The sequence below is a fragment of the Pinus tabuliformis genome, chromosome 2_2, assembly GCF_031772625.1.
Source record: "Pinus tabuliformis cultivar Carrire ecotype Pingquan chromosome 2_2, CPIR1, whole genome shotgun sequence".
In the NCBI taxonomy this organism is placed as follows: Eukaryota; Viridiplantae; Streptophyta; class Pinopsida; order Pinales; family Pinaceae; genus Pinus; species Pinus tabuliformis.
Window position 1 is genome coordinate 1,036,941,766 of NC_142300.1, and position 21,698 is coordinate 1,036,963,463.

The 21,698-nt window shown below is 36.6% G+C and overlaps 1 pseudogene across 1 annotated transcript in view; it reads right to left on the bottom strand.

The window, feature by feature from the left end:
* Positions 1–20,116, bottom strand: part of LOC149196910 (alpha-bisabolene synthase-like) — a 50,491-nt pseudogene extending 30,375 nt beyond the window's left edge. Inside the window, exons 1-2 of the transcript XR_016255152.1 lie at positions 19,970–20,116; positions 17,580–17,889 (exon numbers count right to left, since the gene is read on the bottom strand). The product of XR_016255152.1 is annotated as an alpha-bisabolene synthase-like (transcript). The remainder of the gene's footprint in view (positions 1–17,579; positions 17,890–19,969) is intronic.
* Between the last annotated feature and the right edge of the window lie 1,582 nt (positions 20,117–21,698).

Here is a 21,698-nt window from a genome sequence, read left to right on the forward strand (position 1 = left end):
CATCCATGTCGCCTGTAGTTTACAAATCTCACTTGGATATAAAGGAAGGTTCTCTTTCACACTTTGAAGGGTGGTTTCAATTTCTATAACTATAGGCAGGACTGGTCTTTACAACAATCGATGGTAAAGTTTGGCTTAAATATTTTTTTGGGGTTTATTTATACCATGAAAATGTGGATTATTGTCATGGAAGAAGAGATGATTGATTTTTCTGAAGATCCCACTGAGAATATCTCCATCTGGACAAACCCTCCACCTCAACATCCGTGGATGGAGATGGAGGAGACACCTGGAATTCCCAATTTGGGAATATTTAACTCATTATTTGAAATTTTAGAAGGGATCCCCTTTTCCCCTCATCAACCTTTTAGATAGGCAGACACATCTCTCTCCCTTTCAATTGAAGTAGTGCTCCCTGTATCACTCGAGGGAGGATGGTCGAATTCGCTGGATAAATTTGTCAGCTCAACTAGTTTTTCGATTGAAGGCCTAAATTTTTCTAAAACATGCTTAAACCCTAGTAGTTTGTTTTCTATTAGGGAATTACAAAGTGAGTGTGGGACCATGCTTGCAACTCTGGAAGAATCGAACCATCCACATCTTGGAACCCCTTTATCAGTGTTGGTGGTTCTGTCTCAGGTCGATCCTTCTATGACCATGAATCAGTTGGGTTCCACTAGATTTCCTTTGGCAAATACAAAGCCTAGGGAGGAGTTGTGAATCAATAAGTTACAAGCTCGAGAAATTGTCCAATACCTATCTACGACACTCCCTCCCTTTGTCCATAGAGTCTCATAGCACACACTGAACAATACACCCTCAATGGAAATATTCTATCTAGTGACGACCAAGAGGTGGCCTCTAAGAAGAAATCAAAGAAAATAAATGTCCCAAGGTTAAGGAAAAAGATCATGCCCTAGTCCTGGGAGAGGGTATCAAATTGGAATAAATTATGGATACATATGGCCATGTTTTGGTCGGAAGAACTAGGGGAAGAATTTATTTTTCCTCTTGCCTAAATAAATGGGCATAAGAAATTTGGGGCTAGCTCTTGAATGTCCTGCAATCTGTTTGTGTTCTGTTAAAAGTTTAGTTTTCTCTTAGATTCAAGTCAGGTGAACATGAGACCTATGTATTATATCGTCATTTAAACATATAAATGGCATTGCTTCTATTGAAGTATTGGACTCCACTATTTGACTCGAAATGTGAGCATTTGGGGGCAGGACCAATTTGGATTAGACTTCTAGGTTTGGCTCTACAACTATGGACGAAGAATATTTTTCGGCTCATTGGAGATGATCTTGGCATGTACCTAGATTATGTTAGATCTTATCTAGAAACTAGGAGGATGAATTTCTCTAGAGTATTGGTATATCTTGACATAAAGGAGGGTCTGGTAGTGAACTTGTTCCTACATTATAGAGGCCATGTTCGAAATCAAATATTGGACTATGAGGGCATACTTTTTCAGATGTCGACATTGTCACGAGGTCAGGAATATATACAAGGACTTCCCCTTGCTTCAGGAGAATGATCAGGATGCAGGTGTAAATTCAGAGGGAAATTAGTCTCAAGGGTGTTTGGTGTCAGCTGAGAATGGTACCCTAGGATAGCCTCAACTGAATAGACTAGAAACTCCTACGAGAGATGGGTCTACATGAGGAATTAGGTCACAACATCTTGGGTCTCGGCTGCACTCGGGTGTGGAAGCTTTGAGGAGGGGATTTACTATTGCTTCTGACACGTGTACTTCTATCTCCCATCCCCCTCATACTTGTATTAGTGTATCTATGGTTTCTTAGCGTCTTCCCTTATCTTCTGATTCTTTTGCATCTAGTATATCTACTCCATCACATGGATTTAGGGTCTTATCTTGTCCTGTAAGCACTATTCCTGCATGTTTCCTGGCCCCATCCCCATCCTTCCCTGCCCCCAGTAGCGACTATTCAGGATCGTATAAGGGACATAAATACAACCTCTGATATCTATCAAAATCCTCTTGTGTATATGCACTCCCTATAGGTCTTGGTGCAGGTTTGGGTCCCCTCTCCCCTCATAAGAATCCCAAAATCCCTCGAGGGTGACAATCCCTCATATCCAATGCCATGAATAGGGCATGCCTTGACATCGCTACTGGGAGACAATTATCCTTAGAATGTGTTCTTAGATAAAGGAACACCACATCTATCGAGCACTCATGAAGTGGTTATCCTTCAGTTGCAGAGGGTTAGCTAGCCCCTCCAAGAATCTAGTTTTGAAATAAACAATATTATCAGACAACCTTGATATCATCTTCCTAAAGGAAACTTTGGGCTCAAGCATGGATGTCGAACATTTAATGGAAGGATTATGCAAAAATTGTATTATTTTTGCTATTGATGTGAAGGGGCACTCAGGGGGGAAGCAATGGGTATAAACTGCAAAAATGTAAAAATAATCAATATTTGGGGCCACCAAAATTATGTCACAGTGCATATTCTCTCAGAATAATTTGGGTTTCAATTCAGAATGTCAATATATATGGACCTTGCCATGATTGAGCTATATTTTGGAATGATCTCATGAACAAATCCTTTATGAAGTTAGATCACCTGATCATCATAAGGGACCTAAATTTCTCCCTAGGAAGAGCTTAATGTTGGGGAATTCATGCACAAGTGGACACCTCTCAGATTTTTTCTCACGATTACTTGAAACACATCCTCTTATTGACATTGATCTAGAAAGGTATCAGCCCACCTAGAGAAATTTTCAGGTAGGGGACGGCATGTTCGCTAAAAAGATGGATTGCTTCTTTATTCGGAAACCCTGCTGGATCACCTCCCTTTGTTCAGGCAATGGGTAGGAGCAGGGGGTTTTCTGATCATCACCCCATATACATGAAATTGGCAAGTCATATCAATAGGCCAAGCGCCCCCTTCAAATTCAACGCGACTTGGTTAAAGGAAGAATATTTCTGGAATCTAGTCATTGAAAACTGGTGCTTTGCGAATATAGGGACAATCAACCAATGGCATCTCAATTTAATGATAATCTAAATAAAATAAAAAGGAATACATTGGAATGAATAAGGGGTAAAGGACTAAGAGATGAGGAAGATCTGAAGAAGATTGAAGCAAAAGTGGAACAGCTGGAAAAACCTAGAGCCAAGAGTTATGTATCTAATGAATCAAAGAAACACCTCATATAATTAGAAATGGAAAAAAGAAGATTATTGGAAGCAAATAAAGAAACCTAGAGCTTAAAAGTCGGGTGTTATGGCTACAAGCTGAGGATGAGAGCACTAAATTATTTCAACAATATGTGAAAGGAAGGAAAGCTATCAACACCATCTGATCCCTCGAAGACGCATCTAACCATAGGGTTTCCAATTTCAGGGACCTGGCTAGGATGGGTGTACAATACTTTCAATCCCTCTTCACTACACCCAGACATGGATCATTAGGGGAAATTATGAACATAACTCGAATATTTCCTAGTTTTGTCAGTGAGGAGCATAATGAGGAATTGTCACAACCAGTATCTTTAGGTGAATTGGAGGAAATCTAACACTGGTTCAAGAAGGAAAAAATTCGAGGTCCTAACGGGTGGACTGTCAAATTATTTACCAATTTTTGTGAGCTTCTTGGTCATGACTTGTTAAAATTTGTTGAGGAATGTCAGACTACTGGTTAGATGTACTAAGCCTTTAATTCCACATTCATCGCAGTCATCTCAAAAAGTGACAATCAAAATATGTTCGAAGAATATAGGCATATCTCACTTTGTAATGTCATATACAAAATCATGGCAAAGACAATTGCCAATAGAATCAAATTGATTCTATCTCACCACATAGAAAAGGATCAATTCGCTTTCCTAGAGGACTGTTAGATCCAAGAAGCCATTGGTGTAGCTCGGGAGGGACTACATATCTTCAAAAGAAAAAAACTGAAGGGCTTGATCATTAAAAGAGGCCTCTCAAAAGCCTTTGATAGGGAAAGTCGGCTTTACGTCAAATTGTTACTTACACATCTGGGTTTTCACATTTCATTTATTAATTGGATTATGTGTTGTATTACCTTTGCATATTTTATAGTTATGATCAATGGTGTTGCTTTATATTTATTTCATGCTAAGAGGGGACTTAGTCGAGGCTTCCCTTTGTCCCCTCTATTATTTTTGTTTATTATGGAAGGATTGAGAAAATTGATTTCTAATGTAAAAATAAGAGGTACCTTAAAAGGTACTCACATAGCACGGGAGATGTTCCTCATTCATCTATTATTCGTAGATGATTTTTTATCTTTTATGGATCATGTAATGACTCGATAGAATTAAAAGCACTACTGGATTTATTTTGTAAGTTGATAGGTATGGTGTCTAACAACCAAAAATCCACTCTTATAGCTATTGAATGAACTGAAGATGAAATTATACATGCTTGCATATTATTTCCCTTTCAAATTAAACCCCTAGATGATGGTATAAAATACCTCGGTTTCCATCTGAAACCAATGACTATAGAAAAGATGATTGGATGTGGCTCGTAGCTAGAATTAAGAAAAGAATAAAAATTTAGAGTCACAAATGGTTGTCCCAGGGAAGTCAACTGGTCCTCCTCAAATTCATCCTCAAGGACATACCAATTTTTTGGATATCTTTAGCATGGATCCCCAAAAGAATACCAAATATCATTTAGAGATTATGTTGTGGATTCCTCTGGCATGGATCTAAAGAAGGCCAGAATTTGCCTGGGTCAAATGGGACATAATTGACCTATCTAAATAGTGGGGCAATTGGGGCATCAAATATTTATCTTGCTTTTCACAATCTTTGGCAGCAACGGTGGGTTGGAGATTAATCACAAGTCACAGTCTTTGGTCTAAAGTGGTAACCATAAAATACATTTTTCCCTCTCTTCAGCTGATTGGATTGGGCTACAAAATAAATATTGTCCCAACATCTCTACAATCTGGAAGGTTGTCTGGAAATCCTTCATCATCATAGAATCAAGCCTTGCTTGGCGGGTCATATCTCGCTGTCAGGTCAGAATCAGGATGGACCCATGGGATGCATCAACCAACACTTAGTTCCCCAAGAGGTGATCATGTTCTTTTCTTCGCAACAATCAAATACTTAAATCAGATTGCGGACAAGGATCAAATGTCTATCTGGGGTCAGCGTTGGTTATCTGCGAGAGCACTGAATATTCCAGTACAATGGCAACAAACCTAGGAAGGTTACATAAGGACAATGTTTATATCTCATATTAGTATACTTGATCGGGAGGATGAATTATTGTGGGTTCACTCAAAGCACGACACTTATACACCCAAATTGTGATATCTATATATCAGTCCTGCAAAATAACTTGAAATTAAACCTTGCTGGTGGCCCAACATCTCTGGAAACTAAAGATCCCTGCAAAATCTAGGATGTTACTATGGTGCATTCTAGAAGATAAAATTCCCACACGTGAAAATCTGAAAAACTGATCCTACCAAATCCCATCTTGGTGTTTTATTTGTAGAGAAGTTGAGGAATTCATTGGACACTTATTTTTATCTTGTCAAGTAGCCAACCGGGCCTGGAATTTCGTATGTCAAGGTCTTTCTACTACTATCAAATGCTAGGGGGGAATATCAGTGAGGCCTCGCAGAAATCATGGAATGATGCGACCTCCAAAAAATTGTGGAATATTCCACTTCTCACTTGTTGAGGTATATGGATAGGGAGAAATCATAAAATATTCCAAGACAATGGCTTCATATCTGAAGCCATCAATGCACATATTGTTACCACTTATAGTCTTCTCCCTGACAAAGATCTATAACAATGTCCTCGTACTATCACTGAGGAATCCATTGACTACTCAAAACCATCGGCCTATTTTGACAGAGCTTCATAGCATGGAAGATGTGGTGGAGGAGCAACTCTTCATCTATCAGAATATCATCATTTTGAACTCAAAGCAGGACTAGGACATGACACTAATAACTTTGTTGAACTATACAGTCTCAAGTTGCTCCTATTATTTTCTATTGAAAAGAATTGTCAAAATCTATAGGTTTTTGGTGATTCAAATTTGGTTGTGGATTGGTTTAATCAACATTCTATATGTCACACACACACACACACACTTCGAAACATATTGGATGAAATCATGATGCTTAAATCTCATTTCGTGACTTCATACCTTGCCAACATATTTACAGGGAAAGGAATACACTTTCCAACAAGCTATCCAAAGAGGGCTCGCAGTAGGTGTTTGGTACTTGGAATGTGAAAGAGAAGTATGGGCACGATCATTATCAGTACTATTACCATTCATTTACTGAGATAGCACAGGAAAACGCATCACGACAAGGGCCTTTTTTATATATTTTTCATTTTTGCACTATCAGATAAAATATCATATGTATATGATAATTTTAGACTTTTCTCAGCAAATGGACACATCACAGATACTCGATCTATTTTCATATATATATGTATATGTATATGTATATGTATATGTATATGTATATGTATATATATATATATATATATATATATATATATATATATATATATATATATATATATATATATATATATATATATATATATATATCTATATATATATATATATACATATATACATATATATATATATACATATATATATATATATATATATATATATATATATATATATATATATATATATATATATATATATATATATATATATATATATATATATATATATATATATATATATGGATATATTTATATCGTGACAGTTATTATAAACTATTAGATGATTATTGATCACACAACAGTCACATTTTGGCTTGATATGCATCATGTACAATGTGTATTTTTTTTTTATTTTCATAATGAAAATTACGATTTTTCCTGGAGGAAACAAAAAGGTACAGAGAGAGAGAAATAACTATATATATATATATATATATATATATATAGAAACATTGGTCAAAGATAAAAATATTTCAATAGAAACTTTATATGTGATGATGATGATGATGAATGAGGAGTTTACACATTGCAATTAGAAAAAATATCTAAAAAAATTGAAAAAAAATGGCATACTAGTCAACAAAACACCCTCAAAATGGAGTCAAATCCTGTCATTTAAACTGTGTGTGTAGTTTGAGTATGCCTAATGGATAATAAGAAGTGCTACCTTGATGCGGGAGCATGTGACTTAGAGGAAAAAGACTTCGAAATTATTCCAAAAATCCAAAAAAATCTACAGGCAAGGGAGTGGGGTCCTTTAGCCTGCAATTTCCATGTTTTTAGTTAAAGATAGAATAAAATCTAGAAATAAAACATTCTAATATTATTTCAGATAGATAAGTTGTAGTAAAGCTTTTACACTTTAAATCATTCATGTAAAGCATGCTTTTGTAACGGATAAGGACCGAGAAGGCCTATCCTTTAATAATGAATAAAGAGGCAGCGATACTCTTAGCAGAGAAGAGAGGAGCGAGTGCCAAGCATTATTATTGAAACTTTTCTCTCGGCCTGTCTAATTTAATAAGCCTTCTGTTAATTGAACTTTGTGTACGTTTATGTGTTTATTTACTGTGTGTCGAAGGTGGATGGACTGCCTTATAAATGCTGCATGATGTTTAATTAAGCCTTATGGGCAATTCCCCTTTCATTTATGCTTCTACAGGCTTTTAACTTCATTTTATAAAATCCTGTGTATATTCCTGTTTGCACTGAGGATTCGTGCATTTTCCCTTAAGCGGAATAGTGGGTGGACGTGAAGCATTATCAATATTAGTTCTTACCCTTATCGGGTCCGAACCAATATCGCAGTGCATCGGAAGGCCTTTGTAACTGTGAATGGGTAAGCTCCGAAATATCGGAGCCGAATTATTATAGAGTGTGGCATATAATACCTTTCGGTTCCAAAAGGTACCTTTGGCACAGTTAAGTGGAGAGCCGATATTCGGAGCCAAAATATTATATATAGCAGTTGAAGGGTTTGTCGGGTCCGCAAGGCCATTACATTAGCGAACTACTGAAAGGGAAACCGCCGATATACATCGGACCCGAATTCAATATAGAGGGGAGTATAAAGGTCGTCGGGTCCGCGGCCTTTCAGAGGCCTTGCACCATAGACCCCACCGATAGCGATCGCCGATGCGATATCGCATCGGGGAAAAGGAAAGGAACGATATAAGGCGCGATAGTGTTTTAAAGTAAGTCCTTTGGAATTACTGCCCGATGGTGTATTGTGTAAGTCCTCCCATAATAAAGCCGCCGATAGTGTTGGGTGTATAATCCCTTTTATAAAGCCTCCGATAGTAATTGGGGTAATCCTTTTAAGAATTACTGAATAAAGCCACTGTTTATTAATTAAGCAAGATTAGTGGGTTTTTCAAAGAAACAAATGAAGGTATCAGTTTAATGACTGATACGCCTGAAGAAGGAGAAAAGGGAGTTGAGGCTGACATAGTAGAGCTTGCTGCCAGAATAGGGAGGTTATCCCTAACGCCTGCACCCACGCCATCATTAGTGGTATCAGAGCCACCAACTGACATTGAATTGAATCTCAGGAGCAGGAGAAGGATGGATTTTAGATTTGGAAGAGGACGAGGATGTGGTGGAAGAGGACGGCCTGTTGCAAATGCTGAATTAATGGAAACAATGCAACACCTGCAAGCTAGATTGGATGCACTAACTTCAGATAGAAATATAGATGATGGAGATGTTAGTGAACCTGAGATTGAAGCTACAGAGGAGGAAGCTGTAGAGGTTACTCCTGAGATGAGGTTCTTTCAGTCAGTGTTGAGATCCACAGCCAGACCAAAGACTGAGGTATCGGTATACCAAGGAGGACTGAATCCAGAAGAATTGATAGACTGGATTAATAGCATGGAGAAATTCTTTGATTATGAAGAAACAGAATATGAGAAGAAAGTGAAGTTTGTTGTCACCAAGTTAAAAGGCCATGCAGCGCTTTGGTGGGATGGTGTGCAGGTAGAAAGGAAGAGACTTAGCAAGCAACCAATCAAGAATTGGAGCAGAATGGTAACAAAGTTAAGAGGTAAGTTTTTGCCAAGTAATTATCAGCAAACATTATTTAGACAAATGCAAAATCTTAGACAGAGAGCTTTAACAGTAAAAGAATATATAGAAGAGTTCTTTAAAGTGAGCATAAGAGCTGGAGAAGCCCGAGATACAGATGAGAAGGTGTCCAGATATATGAATGCCCTCAGGATGGAGATTCAAGATGAGATAAGTCTGATGTCTCCTAAAATAGTAGAGGAATCTTATTAGATAGCACTGAAAGCCAAAGAAAAACTCATGAGGAAGTAGTCTGCCAGAGGGAGAGGGACTTTCAGAGGAAAAGGAAGTCAAGGTGGTAGAAGAAGGTCTACAACACCTAAAGATGGAGCTAGTAGTAGCTCAACCCAGCATGCATCCACAGGAGGTGATGCAAGAGGCAGAGGAAGAGGTAGAGAAATAAGATGTTACAGATGTAACAAGCTGGGACACAGAGCTTTTGAGTGTCCAGAGAATGCAGAAACAAAGCATAGGAATGCAAATGTTGCTCCAGTTGAGGGAGAGATACCAGTGGCAGTAGTAGCAGAAGAAGAAAATACACCAGAAAGAGGAGAATCTCTGGTAGTTAACAAAGTTTTACTTAAGCCAGCAAAGGAGGTGGTTGAACCGCCACAAAGGAAGACTTTATTCAGGACAGTGTGCAAAGTTCAAGGGAAATGTTGCCAGATGATCATTGATAGTGGTAGCACTGATAATTTGGTCTCTACAGAAGTAGTGGAGAAATTGAAGTTGAAGACAATGAAGCATCCAACACCTTATAAAGTGTCATGGTTGCAAAAGGGACATCAACTGTTGGTAAGTGAACAGTGTGAAGTGGAATTTCAAGTGGGCAAGTATAAAGATAAAATTGTTTGTGATGTGATGCCTATGGACGTGTGTCACATATTGCTTGGAAGACCTTGGCAATATGACAGAGGAGCCATACATGATGGGAAGAGAAACACCTACAATTTTAGAAAGGATGGTGTCAATCGTAAGTTGTTGCCTCTACAAGAAGAAGATGTATCGGGACAAAACACTGATCCAAAAACTCTGTTACTTGGAGGAAAGGAATACCTGAAGCAGATTGAAGAAAATGAGGTAAATTTTGCTGTAATTTGCAAGCCCAAGGTAATAATGACTTCTACTAAAGTTTCTGATTTACCCATTGAAATTCAAGAAATGCTGGAGAATTATTGTGATATTATTGTTGATGATTTGCCTAATGAATTACCACCACTTCGAAGAATCAGTCATCATATAGATTTAATTCCTGGAGCAAGCCTACCTAACAAAGCAGCATATAGGATGACTCCTGCAGAAAATGAAGAAGTTAAGAAATAGGTGCAAGAATTGCTTGACAAGGAACTGATCAGAGAAAGCCTGAGTCCTTGCGCAGTGCCAACAGTGCTGAGCCCAAAGAAAGATGGAGGCTGGAGAATGTGTACAGATTCGAGAGCTATCAATAAAATTACAATCAGGTACAGATTTCCGTTACCCAGAATTGAAGATTTAATGGATTGCTTGTCTGGAGCAAAATATTTTTCAAAACTAGATCTTAAAAGTGGGTATCATCAGATAAGGATAAGAGAGGGGGATGAGTGGAAAACCGCTTTTAAGACCAATGAAGGATTATATGAATGGAGAGTGATGCCTTTTGGGTTGTCAAATGCACCAAGTACATTCATGAGGCTCATGAATGAAGTTCTTAAAGAGTTCATTGGTAAGTTTGTAATAGTATATTTGGACGATATATTAGTCTATAGCAGGTCCAAGGAGGAGCACGTGAGGCATTTAAATTATGTCTTACAGAAGCTGCAACAAGAAAAACTATTGCTGAATCTGAAGAAGTGTTCATTCATGAAAGAGGAGCTGGTGTACTTGGGATTTGTTATTTCTGCTGAAGGGTTGAAGATGGATCGAGAGAAGATCAAAGCAATTATGGAGTGGCCTTCACCCAAGAGTGTTTGGGTGTGATGCCAGCGGAGAAGCAATTGGAGGAGTTTTAAGCCAACAAGATAGACCAATAGCTTATTTCAGTGAAAAGCTAAATGATGCAAAAAGGAAGTATTCTTCTTACGATAAGGAGTTTTACGCAGTTGTACAGGCATTAAAGAAATGGAGGCATTATTTAATGTCAAAAGAATTCATTCTTTATACAGATAACCATGCATTGCAGTTCATAATGCAGCAGCCAAAGCTCAGCCAGAGACATGCTAAATGGGTAGAATATCTTCAAGGTTTTCATTTTGTGTTGAAGCATATAACTGGACAGTCAAACAAAGTTGCAGATGCCTTAAGTAGAAGAAATGTATTGCTTCAAGAAAGTCAAATCCAAGTGTTGGGTTTTGATTTTCTTAAGGAATTATATGAGACCGATTCAGATTTTAAAGAGGCATTTGAGGCTTGTAAAAATCCTGTTTTGGTAGATAGGAGCAAGTGGTTGGATTATTTCCTACAAGATGGACTGTTATTTAAGAAAAATCAGCTGTGCATACCCAACTGTTCAATGAGAGAGAATTTAATCAAAGAGAAACATAGTGGAGGACTTGCAGGACATTTTGGTGTAGAGAAGACTTTTGAGCAACTCAACAGATTTTATTTCTGGCCGAAAATGAAATCTGAAGTGGAGAAGTATGTAAGAAATTGTAAAGTCTGCCAGTATGCAAAAGGAAGGAGCCAAAACACAGGGTTGTATATTCCATTACCAATTCCATATAGGCCTTGGGATATGGTAAGTATGGATTTTGTGCTGGGATTACCAAAGACTCAAAGAGGTTATGATTCAATTTTTGTTGTAGTGGACAGATTTTCAAAAATGGCACACTTTATTCCATGTTATAAAACTAGTGATGCTTCTCACATTGCTAATTTGTTTTTTAAAGAAATTGTAAGATTGCATGGATTGCCCAAAAGCATTGTTTCAGACAGGGATTCAAAGTTCGTTGGACATTTCTAGAGAACACTATGGAAGAAGCTGGGGACTAAATTAAGTTTCAGTTCTGCCTATCATCCACAAACTGATGGATAGACTGAAGTTGTGAACAAAAGTTTAGGCAATCTTTTGAGGAGCCTTACTGCAGAACATCCAAAGCAATGGGATCAAGTGTTAGCACAAGTTGAGTATGCATATAACGACTCACCGAACAGGAGCACAAGACAGAGCCCATTCCATATTGTTTATGGAATGCATCCCAGAGGAATATCTGAATTAAGGAATTTGGGAAAAGAAGAAATGAGAAGTGCAGAAGGTGAAGACTTTGCTTCAAGGATGCAGGCGATACATGAACAGGTGAAACAACAGCTACAGGATAGCAACATCAGGTATAAAACCAGAGCAGATATGAGGAGAAGAGAAGTAAACTTTGAAGTTGGGGATTTGGTTTTAGCACATCTCAGAAAGGAGAGATTTCCAAAAGGGGAGTATAATAAGTTAAAATCCAAGAAAATTGGACCGTGCAGAATACTGAGGAAATTCTCTGCAAATGCTTATGAGATTGAATTACCACCTGATGTGGGAATATCACCAATTTTTAATGTTGCAGACTTGTACAAGTATGAGAATGAGACTGCAGATGATACAGCACAGGTTCAGGAGACTCCAGAGATTGACTGGGTAAAACAGTTACCCACAGCAAAGAATTTACAGCCAGAAAGAATTCTGGACAAGAAAGTGCATAAGAAGACAAGGGGATGAGAGTACTTCCAGTATTTGGTAAAATGGAAGGGACAGCCAACCGCTGAAGCTACTTGGGTTACAGAAGACGTTCTACAGAAACTGGGCAAATCTGTAGACGAGCTCATGGACAGGAGCCCATGAAGAATTTTGTCCTCAGGAGTCTGATGCGGGAGCATGTGACTCAAAGGAAAAATACTTCCAAATTATTCCAAAAATCCAAAAAAATCTACACGCAAGGGAGTGGGGTCCTTTAGCCTGCAATTTCCATGTTTTTAGTTAAAGATAGAATAAAATCTAGAAATAAAACATGCTAATATTATTTCAGATGGATAAGTTGTAGTAAAACTTTTACGCTTTAAATCATTCATCTAAAGCATGCTTTTGTAACGGATAAGGACCGAGAAGGCCTATCCTTTAATTATAAATAAATAGGCAGCGATACTCTCAGCAGAGAAGAGAGGAGTGAGTGCCAAGCATTATTATTGAAACTTTTCTCTCGGCCTGTCTAATTTAATAAGCCTTCTGTTAATTGAATTGTGTGTACGTTTATGTGTTTATTTACTGTGTGTCGAAGGTGGATGGACTGCCTTATAAATGCTGCATGATGTTTAATTAAGCCTTATGGGCAATTCCCCTTTCATTTATGCTTCTGCAGGCTTTTAACTTCATTTTATAAAATCCTGTGTATATTCCTGTTTGCATTGAGGATTCGTGCATTTTCCCTTAAGCGGAATAGTGGGTGGACGTGAAGCATTATCAATATTGGTTCTTACCCTTATCGGGTCCGAACCAATATCGCAGCGCATCGGAAGGCCTTTGTAACTGTGAATCGGTAAGCTCCGAAATATCGGAGCTGAATTATTATAGAGCGCGGCATATAATACCTTTCGGTTCCGAAAGGAACCTTTGGCACAGTTAAGTGGAGAGCCGATATTCAGAGCCGAAATATTATATGTAGCAGTTGAAGGGTTCGTCGGGTCCGCAAGGCCATTACATTAGCAAACTGCCGAAAGGGAAACCGCCGATATACATCGGACCCGAATTCAATATAGAAGGGAGTATAAAGGTTGTCGGGTCCGCGGCCTTTCGGAGGCCTTGCACCATAGACCCCGCCGATGCGATATCGCATCGGGGAAAAGGAAAGGAACGATATAAGGCGCGATAGTGTTTTAAAGTATTTCCTTTGGAATTACTGCCCGATGGTGTATTACGTAAGTCCTCCCATAATAAAGCCTTCGATAGCGTTGGGTGTATAATCCCTCTTATAAAGCCTCCGATAGTAATTGGGGTAATTCTTTTAAGAATTACCGAATAAAGCCACTCTTTATTAATTAAGCAAGATTAGTGGGTTTTTTAAAGAAACAAATGAAGATATCAGTTTAATGACTGATACGCTTGAAGAAGGAGAAAAGGGAGTTGAGGCTGACATAGTAGAGCTTGCTGCCAGATTAGGGAGGTTATCCCTAACGCCTGCACCCACGCCATCATACCTCAGAAAGGGTCACATGTTCAAAACTGTCTTTGTATACTTTAGCGAAAGAAAATTCTATATTACTTTCAACTACCACTTTCAAGTTTCCTTAACTTTCAAATCTATAATGGGCTGAGATCCCTCAAGGCATAATCTTCTATATGTTTTACATTATAAAAAAGGTTTGCATTGATCCCTCTCAACTCATGATATATTTGGAGTTAAGATAGATTTATACTAGTTACATTCAAATTTGTGTAGAAAAAAAAAATAACAAATAAAAAATTCTATAAGAAGTTAATCAAACTTATTCTAGAATACCAAAAGTATCCATGTTTTGACTAGCATAAATAAGGAAATCAACATTGTTAAAATAAGAACAAAATATCATGAGCTACATAGTGCAACAAAGCCTTAAAAAATTCCTAAATTGTAGTGGGTGGAAAGAAATTGACATATTTATGTCCATCATTAGTTTAAATATGAAAAATGTTTTTCCTTAAAATTTCCTAAGTACATCCACATTGAAAGTATCAAATGTTGGTTTTGTTTGCCTACATTTATAAGATTTTAACTTATAAAAAATATAATTATTTAGAAATGTTTTTTTTAAATACTTTTAACATACAAATAATTTTTTTAGGGGTGACATGTATAGGTAGGGCTATCCACAACCATAAATGGACAATTACATATACCTACACATGGATCCTTGGATTAATTACTTAACACAATAGAAGCTTATGCCTTGCTATTTCATATTCTATGGGAAAACAACTCTATGGTTGACTCTCCAACCAATTTGATTCGTAAGAAAAAATTGTCAAGGATAAATTATCAACAATAATGGTTATACACAAACCATCCCTTAATTCAATATATCAACCACATGATGGTTCATTAACATCGCATATGGTGAATTAAAAGACATTCACACCCCATGAAGAAGGGAAACGAACAATAATACCTTCCCACCACTAATACATGCCTATTTTTCCTCACATGAATCCTTGGATTCATTACTTAACACGGTATAAGCTTATGCCTTGCTATTTCATATTATATGGGAAAAAACTCTATGGTTGACTCGCCAACCAATTTGGTTCATAAGGAAAAATTGGCAGGGATCAACTATCAGCAACAAGGCTTATACACAAACCATCCCTTAATTCAATATATCAACCACATGATGGTTCATTAACATCACATATGGTGAGTTAAGAGACATTCACACCCCATGAAGAAGGGAAACCAAGAATAATACCTTCCCACCACTAACACATGCTTGTTTTTCCTTGCATTGATTTTAATGAGTGCTCTATTCATGACACTCTATTATTAAGGTATGATTATTAGGATGCTTCTCGACTAGACAAGAACAAGTTTATTTTTTTCAAGCTCTATCTAGGACTGTGTGACATTAGTGTAACGAGAACGATGGCTTCTAGCATTCAACCCCCCTCTTTTTTGTATGATTCAAGGCTTGATTCCCTTCCCTGAGAGGAGGTAATTCCTTTGTTAGCTCTATATTTTGTATGTGAATGAGATATTCTAGAATAGAATTTTCTTTCCCAAAAACGCCTGGTGAATTCAAGTGCATAATTTCACAAGCCTAAATTTGTGCATTTCAATTTTCTTGTGCAGATTGAGCCTCTTCCTCTCCTCCTTCATGATATCCATCTCGAACCTATGATTCATTGTCTTGGGAACATGGATTATAAAATTATGTGTGAAACTCGCCTTGCCTTATAGAGACATGAGCATTCTATCAAAAATTCAGAGATATTCGTTAAATCCTTCATAGATCAGTCAAGTTAGCAAGAAACCAAAAATCATTTAAAGGTGGAAACCTTTATGGAAACTTTGCCTCAACATAGAAGCAATCATGAATTGGTTGTCAAATATTTTTGTGAACAATAACCCTAGCCTACCACAATGACTTGAGTCGATTCCCACTCCATGATATCTGAAGTTGTTCACCACTAGATATAATTGATTCTTGGGACAAATGTTCAATATTGCCTACAACACAAGGGTCCTTTCACTTAACCTTTTCCAATAAACACCAAGGCTATAACTAGAGGAAGAGAAAGGTCCTTTCACTTAGCCTTTTCCAATAGACACAAAGGCTATAATTGGAGGAAGCAAATAAGTTTTCCAATGGACACCAAGGATGTAATTGGAATAAGTAAAAAAATAGTGAGTGAACTTTAGCACCTTTAATGCACATTCTATTTAATAATTAAGATATTAGAAGTTTTTAATAGGATGTTCACATGTGAACCATTTTGTTTATTATTATATTGGAAGCTCTCTCTATAGAAGGCCATATTCACACAAAAACAAATGGCTTTTTGAATTGCACTTAGGCCATTTTTATACAATTATGTGATCTTTATAGATAGTAATTTTTTTATATATATTTTTCTATTCCTTCTCATGTGTGTGTATGAGAAATTATTCATTATTTTTAAAATTCAGATACATTAAATATAATTTTAAGAAATGTTAATACGAACATCATCTATAAAAATATGTCAATTATAATTTTAATAAAGGTTAATACCAACATTATCTATAAAAAAAAATCTCAATTATAATTTTATAATAATAACTAAAATTAATAAATATACTAAATTATATTCTTTATTAGAATTAAGAATAATGAATTTTAGTTTTTCCACTTTACAAATCCTAAACTAAAACGAATCTAATATATATGATATGAGCTAGCTTAATTAATTATTCAAATTCTATATAAATGGCATTCAATGTTTATTATTTTTTCAAATTAAAAAATAAATAATATTATTTAAAAATTATTTGAATCAAAAAGGCTTGAAAATAAGTTTTTAATTTTAATAATCAAATCTAGTGAAGTAAATCTAAAGTTAAAATAGATTTTTAATTATAATAATTTTTCAAATTAAAAAATAATTAATATTATTAAAAAATTATTTGATTTGGAAAAAAAATATTATTAAAAAATTATTTGAATCAAAATGACTAAATAGATTTTTAAGTGAAATAAATCACAAGTTAAAACAGATATTTAACAATAATAATCTAATGTGAATAAAATAAATCAATAATAATCTAATATGAATAACATAAATCAAAAATTAAAATAGATATTTAATAATAATAATTTAATTTGAATAAAATAAATCAAAAATTAAAATAGATATTTAACAATAATAATCTAAAATGAATAAAATAAATCGAAAGTTAAAATACATATTTAACAATAATAATCCAATATAAGTAAAATAAATTAAAGTTAAAATAGATGATGAAACATATTACATTTCACTGTTCGCTGAAAAAAGGCACCATTTTAATGCAGTACGAATTGTTTTTCAAATAATAAGGACTTCTTACCTTGCTGTACTTGGAGATCCCCAACATTCCATTGACACAGCGCAAGAACGCAAGAAAGAGTGGCCAGCAGGCGCTCCGACAGGAGAAAGTGATCTTCAGTTCCCCATGAACCATCCTTTAATTGGCATTTCAAAATCCATTCCACTGTTTCAGGAAATTGCGGCTGATCATGGCCATCAATGGCGGGGATCCTCGCCACCCATGCCGTGTCATAAGCAGATGGACTCATTAATTCCCCATCTCCAATCGCGCTAAGCATAGATTTAATCTCGCTCATAAGCGTCTCCGCACGTTCTATGTACCTAGAATCCTGAAATTACGAACAATACTTTTATATAACGCGAGGATCAAGATTATATCATTGCAACTGTTAAAGGTAAATTATAGCATATCCGAGTAATATATATATATATATACATACACTAACAGATTAATATAAACGAAACATGAACAGTTTCCTATATTCTAAGGTATTCGAGGAGTTATTGGCTACTATGAAATCATTTCAAAAAGATAAGTGTCCTGGCCCGGATGGATGGTTTATCTTCATTCATTTTTTTGACTTATTTAAAATGGATCTCCTCAATATGGTTGAGGAATCCATGACTCATGGACATATCACTCATTAAATTTCCTCCACATATATAACATTAATTCCAAAAAAGGAGGAACCCATCTCATTTATGGACTTTAGGCCCATTTCCTTGTGCAATGTTCTTTATAAGATCATCTCTAAAATTATTGCTGTTCGGTTGAGGAACATCTTATTCACTCGACCTTTGAACAACATGGTTTCCTAAAAGACCGCAACATTTTGGAGGTGGTGGCTCTCACACAAGAATGCCTTCATTCCATGCATTACAAAAAGACCGAGGCTACATTATTAAAAATTGACCTTAAAAAAACATATGATTGTGTAGACTGGGGCTTCTTAAGATGCCTAATTATTAGGATTGGTCTTGATGGCCATTGTACCAACTGGATTATGGCATGTGTGGTTGATGTTAATTTTGTTGTTCTTATCAATGGTATTCCAACTCTTTTTTTCACGGTTGCTGCGGGTTTGCGGCAAGGCTGCTCCTTGTCACCTCTTCTTTTTATTCTCGTCATGGACTCTTTGAGTCTTCATATAAAAAGAACGATTCATCAAAAAAGATGCAGCCCTCTCCCTATTTGCAGAGGAATTTTCATATCCCACAATTTTTTTGTTGACGACATCCTGATTTCGGCTATGCTTTGCAAGGCAACATGGATTTGCTTACACTGAATTTTGAGAAGGTTTCAAAAAGCTTCCAGGATGTGTGTAAATGAAGACAAATTGTCTTTTCATGTTGAGAATATTCACCGGGATCTTATTTCTTTTCTTTCTCAACTCTTCAATATTAAAGTTTATCCTATCAAGCAAGGGTTGAAATGCCTTGGCTACAACCTGAAATCTGTTGGATATTCCGCTGTTGATTGGTCTTGGATTTCTCATTGATTTTACAAGAAAATCACGGGATGGGAATTCAAATGCCTGTCCATTAGTGGTTGTGTGATATTGACCCAGGCTTTGCTGGTTCAAATTATGGTATACTGGGCACATCACTTCCTCATTCCTTCATCCATTATCAGCAGACTCAACAGAATGACTGCCAACTTCATTTGGGGAGGTCACAAAGACCAGAAAAAATATCATTTAGCAAAGCTTGAGATGTTGGCCCACCCAAAAAAGATGGGGGGCTGGGGCATTTTGGACTTAAATTTGTTTCGAAAGGCACTCCTTTGTAAATCCATGAGGAAAGCTTTAATGGGGGACTCTTTTTGGAGTAATGCCATAAGATCTAAGTATATGGATAATAAAGATATTTCTTTTTGGTACAGGCTGGGTGCAATTGGATCCCCACGTGGCTCAGCTATATGGAGAAGTTTTCAAGAAGATTGAACGAATCTTCCTAAAAAACCTGATATGGAAATTTCAGTCCGGGAATAGAATAATTATAGGTTTGGATGACATTACAGGGGGGGAAGGAAGGATCAAATTTTCTCCACAGTTGATTGGGGCCTTGCATAGTAGGGGTATCTTTTTTTGGGATAAGGTAATTCACAGATGGGAGGGTGCCATTCCTATATGAAAATCAGCTGATGACTTGGGATTGAGGGATGCATTGGCATTTCAATGGAACTTGATCATATTGACTATGCGGGATAGAGGTATCTTTCGATCTACGGATGAGGACTTCCTAATATGGAAGGGGCTTGGCAGCAGATGCACTGTATATGTTAGGCACATATAGCAACTTCTTATTCTTTCTGAATCTGAACAGATGAATCTCATCTTCCCAATCACATTTTGGAAAACAGGATTTCCCTTTAAGATCATTTTATTTTCTTGGTTGGTCTTTCATAACAGGAATCTTACTTGGGAAAATCTCCAGAAGAGACATTGGTGTGGGCTGGCCATATGTCCCCTTTGTAGAGCCAACACTGAGAACAATCTTCATTTGTTCATTCTCTGTCTGCAATCTCAGTTGAGATGGCAGCTTTTGGTAGCACATTTCGGTCTCAACAGAATCTCTTTCCTCTCTATTGTTGATGCTTTTGGATGGTGGAGCAACATGGATATTGACTGGCAGCCCATTCCATTGCTGGCCATATGGGCCATTTGGAAATGGCAGAATGCAATTATTTTCGACTCAAAAATGGAAAGTCATTTATCAGTTTTTGAATCTATCCTTCATATGCACAATGCCCATTGTCTGCCAAAACAATCCCGATTTAGATGTGGGAAGAAGGCTCTATCAATGGATCCTTCGGGGTATCCGCGTGCCTTTTTTGATGGGGCGGCACAACAGGGAATTTGTGCATGCAGAGTTTATATCATCCCTTCAGATGGGCAGCAGTATGAAATATATTGGAATGGAGAGGCTAGATCAAATAGTAAAGCTGAGGCTATGGCTCTTGCTGGTCTTCTATCTTTCTGTGAATTTCTCAACATACAAGAGCTGAAAATTTTCGAAGATTCTAAGATGATTATTGATCATGTTCGGTCAAAACATGTCATAAAAAACATCAACTTATCGGGATGGCTTAACAGAATTGAGACAATATAGAACCGCAAGAAGGATTACTCAATTGCCAATATTGACAGGGGAAAAAACATAGTAGTGGTTGCTCTATCAAAGAAAGGTCTCTCTTCTCATCACGGAGTATGGACGATGTGCATCATAGCGGACAATAAATCCTTCCAAATTCAGGGATTTCACATTCTGGGTACTTAACTCTCTTTTCTCATGGTCATCAATCTGGTATGTATCTGAGACCTACATTTTACATTTCCATTTTGGATAACTTTCTTTTATAATCTATATCCTGCCTTTTGTCTCATAGATGTCTCATAATTTGCCTATATTGATGCTGAAAATTATGACCAATCTGATGTAGACTTATTGTTTCAACATTTTTTTATCACCTCATATATATTGGCTTGAATTCCATAATTCAGCTATAACATGTGATCTCCATCTTCCTTATCATGTACAAATTCTCCTCCATATGATTTTATAATAGAAATATGGCTTTTTTTTGGGGCTGAAAAAAAAAAACTAAACCTGCCCACATAATTATTAAACTGTACCCACAAAACCATAACAACTCAAATAGAATATTCAAATTCATGAAATGAAATTACTCACAGTGGAAGACGACTTTATAGATTGTATATAGTCACAGCCCCAGACATTAGGATGGGGACTGGGACTCATTGGAATAAAATCGTTGTGCGCATCTTCAACTCGAGAGGACACAACACAAACCTTCAGAGGGAAAAATTTATTTTTATTGAGATCCCCCAATCATCCACTAGAGTGGAGTCGAAACGGCTGAGACATATCTCGACGCAGGTAAGATTCCCGTGGACATATCTTAAGACCGCATCCATGCAAACAAGACTGAACAAAAATTGTAGGCGGCGACATTCTGAGTGTGTAAGATGTGCGAGAACCAGCAAATTTCTAATCGTATTTTGGTTTGTGCTCTCTGAGAAAACTGCGTATTATGTATCTAAAATACCAAGACAGTTTATGGAGGATAAAAGATCTACTCGTATTATTATTGAAGATATGTGATTTAGACAACGAG